Genomic DNA, 6,214 nt, shown 5'->3' with positions numbered 1-6,214 from the left:
AAGCATAATGACCCATTTACACAAGGCCAGTTGTGAAGACATTCCACTAAGCCAATCCAACATTGGCATCGTGTAAATGAGACAGTCCTGTAAATGGAATGTCTCCAGCCATTGTCCCAAGCCACTCCACTAATTAGAACGGTTTCTAATTTTAGGAGCCAATAGCGTCCCCCACCACTCAAGAAGTGGATTGGCTTGTGTAATGGCATTTGTGAGAACGTACGTTCCTAGCCAAGCCTAGCCTAGCCCTAGCCTATCCATTCTACACAACCGTATATACTAGACCACATAGATTATACAAAGATACTAGCCTGGCGGATGACGGACTGGCCTACGTGTAAACTTCAATTGAATTTTTATTGGATTGTCCTCAACTTTGTCATTGGATTGGCTTAATGGAATGTCTTCACAACTGGCCTCGTGTAAATGGGCCATAAACTTCAATTGAATTTTTATTGGATTGCCTTCAACTTTATCATTGGATTGGCTTAGTGGAATGTCTTCACAACTGGCCTCGTGTAAAATGGCCCTTACTCTATGCTTACAATTTTCCTTTGCAGTTACTGGAGTACTATACACACTATTTTTTAGTGACCCCAAATAAAATAGCATATATCACCGGATTCTATTAGACCACCGACTCACAAGGAACAAAATAAATTATTTTGAGACATAAAGCAACCGCATTCTCCGTTACGGAAATAAAATAATGTTTCAAAGGGTTAACAATTTAATTTCGCTAAACGGCACAATATTGCCCCCGAATATCTCAAAGTATCCATTACACAAACGTCGCCGGGCCCCCTGGCGCTACGTCTCTATCCCGGCAACATCTGCTACGATTTTAATTTCCCCCCATGCATGAGGCTACTTTTCCCTCGAAGCCCTCTAGACGCGGACCACATAACGTTTAATTAAAAACAAATGCGCAACGAGCGCCGCCTTCCTAATCGATTTACGGGCCGCCCTGGGAGCGGGCAAATAAATGGAGATTAGAGCCCCCCCCCAAATTTAATATAAGTACAATGGGAGAGACCGAGCCGTGAAAAAACGTGTCGCACGTAACCCGGTTCCGAGACAGTGGGTGCTAAATTTGATTCTTTGTTGTTTTGAGGACAAAGCAAATTCCCGCTCGAGGAGATGTAATAAATTGTTGCCTTTTGTTAACCGCATAGGGAGAATGGGGCCTCGTTGCGACGTACATGGTCATGTAGGAACATAATTCTATTGCCTGGTAATTGTGTGCAGGGCGGTGATGTGATGTACCAATATTACATCTCACCTATACTGGCTTCGTCTGTGGTTAAGGCTTGAAAAACATCTTGATCATTCATCGGTTATCCCAACTAAAGTAAACTAATGAGAATAAATAAATTCGAAACCGGTAATCGGTATATGTCCGATGGGTTCAGTTGAAGACTGATCCTAGATCATATCTGCTAGATATTGTGGGTGCAAATCAATGCTGGTAGGGGAATTAACACGCAGAGTAGTTGTTTCACGCAATACCAGTTTAAGCGTCGTAGTATCTTGACAATAATTCCTCAGAATATAGAAAGCTTAAGCAATTTCTGTTAATTGGAAGTGAGAGTGGAATGATGCTTAGTAGAAGTTTCGGTTACACTAAAATTTAGTCTTGTTATGATTTCACAACTCGCAACAGTGTCAGTCTTATATATTCATACCTCAGTAATAGGCAACAATATTTAATTCATAACAATTCTACATCAACATGGATGTTAATGCAGGAGTTCCACAAGAAACAGTTCTTGGCCCTGTTCTCTTTTTAATTTATGTCAATGATTTGCCTTGTTGAATGTATGATTCAGTTTGATTTGGCGCTATTACAAACCTCATTAGTCGCAAATTTATATATTTTTTTGAAAGCACATTTACAAAAACCGAGAAAAAATTCCCACAATGTTTTCACTGATACTTAAAGTAAATACAATAGAAAATTTGCCACGTTCTCTTTCAGGGAATGCAAATGGTTCAAAACAATAATTTTAAAATCAATAACGTAAGTTTCAATGTAATATCTTTGTTTTGAGACTGATAGTGCAATTTTTAATTATGCATTATACCCGCTGCAAACTGAGACAGAGGTATGCATCGCCTGCTACGCTGAACATTTATTAAATAATCTTACGTATCGTTGAACTCCAACATTGACGGCTATTGAATTACAAACAGGTAACGACATGTAAAAAAAAAATGAATACTGTTCTGCAATTGCAAGTAGCTACAGAAATATGGCGATGAAATTTCACAGTAAAGAATGATGCTACTAAAAAAGTGTAAAAGTAATCATAGTAATTAATATTTTCCAAACGTTCTAGGTTTCTGAATAATACATATAGCATGTCCAACCACACACAGTATAATCTTTCCGAAGTCAGTTGAACGTGTATAAAAACGCATAGCAATAAAATTTAATGAGTTTCATAGGCGTCCCTAAAAAAGTTTTCTGCTAAAGGTAAAAAATAAAAATTTGTATTATAGTGTGTAGAAAATTTCTTTTATATGTTCATTTGGCCAACACATATTTTAATTATTTATGTTCTCAAGGTGCCTATAATAATTTAAAATTATATGAATCACATCAAATTCCGCATTGCTGCACTGCACTGCTAGGCAATTTGTCGACAACTGAGATTTATGGCCGGTCGCTCGGTCCGGCTGTGTTTGTTTGCCGTTTGCCCGCGCGCATTCTTCAACTGGGCGACCAGACCTGTATATGGGTATGGCTAAATAAATATGGGAACAAGTTTTTCAAATATTTCAATGCCGAGTTGCTGTGTAGCGACCGAACCTACATACCGCCAAGCTCTTTGGTCTTCAATTGAGATCGGAAAGACTATACCTTCTTCACTTCAGTTTATTAAGGCTAAGTACTAAACATTAAAAAAAAATACATTTTTTTACGAAAATCGAAGATATAAGTATGCCATCATGTCTTAAAAAGTTTACATAGCTATTTTTTTTAACATTACATTAATAAAATAAACCAGTCCTTGAAAAAAAATTAAAACAAGAATATGCTCATGACTATGTAATTAAAAACAAATGTTTTTTGTTAATAATTCGGAAAAAATAAATTACTACCAAAAAATAAATGTTGCTGCGGGATGCAACTTTTGTTTTTGATTTTGTTAATCAATATTTTACTTGTCACGTCACTCAAATTTATCATAAAAGAAAAAATGACAGGAATGAGTTTATATGTATACCAATTTTGCCCACAATTGGTTAAGAAGCTGGTCCTTAAAATAATTAGTTATGAAAAAATCGTTTCGTTTTGCATACCAAAGAAAATTGGCTGTTTATGGACGAAATATAATAAATTTAAATATTAAAGTAATTATTCATGTTTTGAATTTAACTAAGTACCAAAAAGAGCACATGCTTTGCAAGTAATATTCTGACGAATCATGCGAAGCTGCTCAGAATGCAAATTGTACCATTATGAAAATTCAGAAGAGTAAAAGGTACATACGCAGGATACTCTGCGTGATCCAGTTGTTTTTTGTTTTTAATTTGTCAAAATGACCAATAAATTTATCATTGAAAATTACAGCTACAATAAAAATAAGTAAAGGTATTAAGAAAATGTTTTAGATAAAAATATATATATATATATATATATATATATTTGTTTTTAAAAAAGAGCAGTACTTTGCTACAATGTTTCTCTATTAAAATACATATTTTTCACCATATTTCCTTTAGATTAAAGTTATAGCACCTGATCTATCCAGTTACAAATAATATATTTAATACAGTTTTTATTTAACTAGAAAATCTATTTACAGTTACGTACAAGAAAAATAAAACAGAGTTGTCAAAATTTTCGACGGTCGTCATAGGTGCTTTCTAATAAAATGCCTTAAAAGCCTTTACCTTTGAGGCAACCGTATTATTTCGACCTAGAAATAATTTTTTTCTTACAGAAGTGTATCTAGATTAGTTGAAGTATTACAAAAGGAATTTTGACTGAATGATCAAAGAACTCGGTTATATTCTCATTTAGAATTATAGGATCAATTATTATCCCATCTGTTTTTATGCCAGATGTACTTTAACAAAAAAGTCTAAGTCCAGTGCTTCCTCCGAATCAATCTCCCGTAATTTGATTTTTTTTAATTAAACGTGACAAAGAAGCTATTATTAATCCATTTGTAGGAGCTTTACGAAAAACTTACGTAGTTTCCGCTCTATCGAGTTGGATGATGGATGTTGACGCGTCCGCTTACCTGAAAAATAAAAAAAGTTTAATGGGGTATTTTAACTGTAATGTAATTGATAAATTAAAATAATAGGCTGTAAACTGACTCTCAAAAATAAAATAATTTTTTTCTTTTAGAAAATGGGCCTCCGTAGAGCTAGCAATCCCAGGCCCCACCATAAGTAAGTACAATTTTTTTATAATTTCTGTGACAAATTTTAACTAACTTCAAGTGACATGGTCTCAATACGATAAAAATGCAAAACTAGTTAGCTTATAATTTGTTTAGCGAAGGAGTTTCGATTTTTTGATTTTATCATCTAGGTATATCCATATTTTATATTTAGAAAAAAAATTGCGTTTGCAGTATTGTCAAAAATACAGGGTGTCCCAGAATAACGTGGCTTCGAAGTTCGTGAAAATTTTGTATTGTAGATTGACAGCAAAAGTCCACACACCAAAAATAATCAAAATCGATTAATACATATTCGAGTTATTTACAAAATTCAAAAAAATTTTCAGGAATTTTGGGTCCACACGCAAAAAAAATCTTGATTCAAATGTACAACATTTGATTTTAATGTATCGCACGTTTATACGTAAGAAACTATTTTCTTCTTTCAAGAAAATTATTTATTTAAATACTTTAAATTTCTATCCAGAAATATAATTTCTTTACTTTAAAAATAGGCAGCATTTAAAATAAATATTTGATACTTACTGTTAAACGAATTCTATTCTTCATTTTATGATCTACTTAGATTTTATACAAACATGTTTTGTATTGTATATTAATGTATTGTTTGTTTAATACAAATTTTAATAGTTTTGGTCAAATGATTGTATATACTTATTACTTATTTTCAGAATATATTAGGATTAGTGATGGGCGGGTCGGGTCTGACCCGGATCAAAGATTCGGATCTTTACGATGATCTGACTGACCCGAATCCCGATATAAGTTCTGTCGGATCACTCGGGTCGCGGACCTCAGCTAATCTCGTATGGCCGTGCTGTGGCACTATGTAATGAAATTGATCGCAGAGGTTTACGGAGTACGCCGCCGCTCCCGAGACCCGTATGTAGTGATGGGAAGACTCGTGTATTTTAGTGACCCGGGTCATCTAGATCAATCATTATGATGACCCGTTCTGCCCATTCATGCGGCTGAGCCACCTGCAGTAGCGAGAGCGGTGACATCAGATGATTATGATATATTTTATTGGCTCGTTATTTCCATCAGCTGCTCGATTTTGTTTAGTAAAATAAAAACAGTTTTATTCTCTCATGTCAAGTGAATTATTATGTGAAAAATAATGTAGACTATAGGATTTAGTAGATATTTAGATACCTATCTTTCTACTAACTTACCTTGCAACCTTTAAGGATATATTTTATTTATTTAAATCGTTTTTTTATTTTTTGATAAGTGGATATAATAGCTATTTATGATATAATTTTGGATATATATTTTTCCTTTCATACCACCACAGCAATGGATCTTCATGTCTAACAACAACAACAACAATTTTTTTAGATTCAAAAGGTTCAAGAAAACATAAAATATACCTATATAACGGCCTTATGCTTATCTATAATGTAATATACTATTATATTTGATTTGTGTCAATTGTGTCAAATAAAATATTACTATTACTAAAGAACTGCTCTTTTTTGCGATGTATGCAAGTAACATCGAAAGGCAAACATCGATATTGGAATCGATGTTTCGAACTTTCTAACATCGATGACAATTGACAAACCATCGACAGAAAAACATCGATGCTTTCCAAACATCGGATATTATCGCCCAGCACTAATACCCCAGATTCTAATACAGTCCCACAACCAGAACCGTTCAGTCAACGTCGGATCCAGAACGAAGCGACCGACCCGACGACCCGGGATCCGGATCATAGATTCGGCTCATTGAAGAGACCCGGATCCGGTGACCCGAATCCTAAAAATGACCCGTTTTGCCCTTCACTA

General features: G+C 34.4%; 1 protein-coding gene and 1 long non-coding RNA gene across 3 annotated transcripts in view; one reads left to right on the top strand and one right to left on the bottom strand.

The window, feature by feature from the left end:
- Nucleotides 1–4,410, top strand: part of LOC108916957 — a 75,271-nt gene extending 70,861 nt beyond the window's left edge. The window contains exon 3 of the long non-coding RNA XR_001964791.1: nucleotides 4,364–4,410. This is a non-coding gene — a long non-coding RNA (uncharacterized LOC108916957). The remainder of the gene's footprint in view (nucleotides 1–4,363) is intronic.
- Nucleotides 1–6,214, bottom strand: part of LOC108916941 — a 146,205-nt gene that overhangs the window by 75,753 nt on the left and 64,238 nt on the right. Inside the window, exon 2 of one of the 2 annotated variants that reach the window (XM_018723294.1) lies at nucleotides 4,203–4,253. The exons of the other annotated variant lie outside the window; for it this stretch is intronic. The gene's annotated coding sequence lies outside the window, so the exon portion shown is untranslated. The remainder of the gene's footprint in view (nucleotides 1–4,202; nucleotides 4,254–6,214) is intronic. 2 annotated transcript variants of the gene reach the window in all.

This window comes from Anoplophora glabripennis, unplaced genomic scaffold (genome assembly GCF_000390285.2).
Source record: "Anoplophora glabripennis isolate ALB-LARVAE unplaced genomic scaffold, Agla_2.0 scaffold1, whole genome shotgun sequence".
Taxonomy (NCBI): Eukaryota; Metazoa; Arthropoda; class Insecta; order Coleoptera; family Cerambycidae; genus Anoplophora; species Anoplophora glabripennis.
This window is presented reverse-complemented; position numbering and strand designations above follow the sequence as displayed.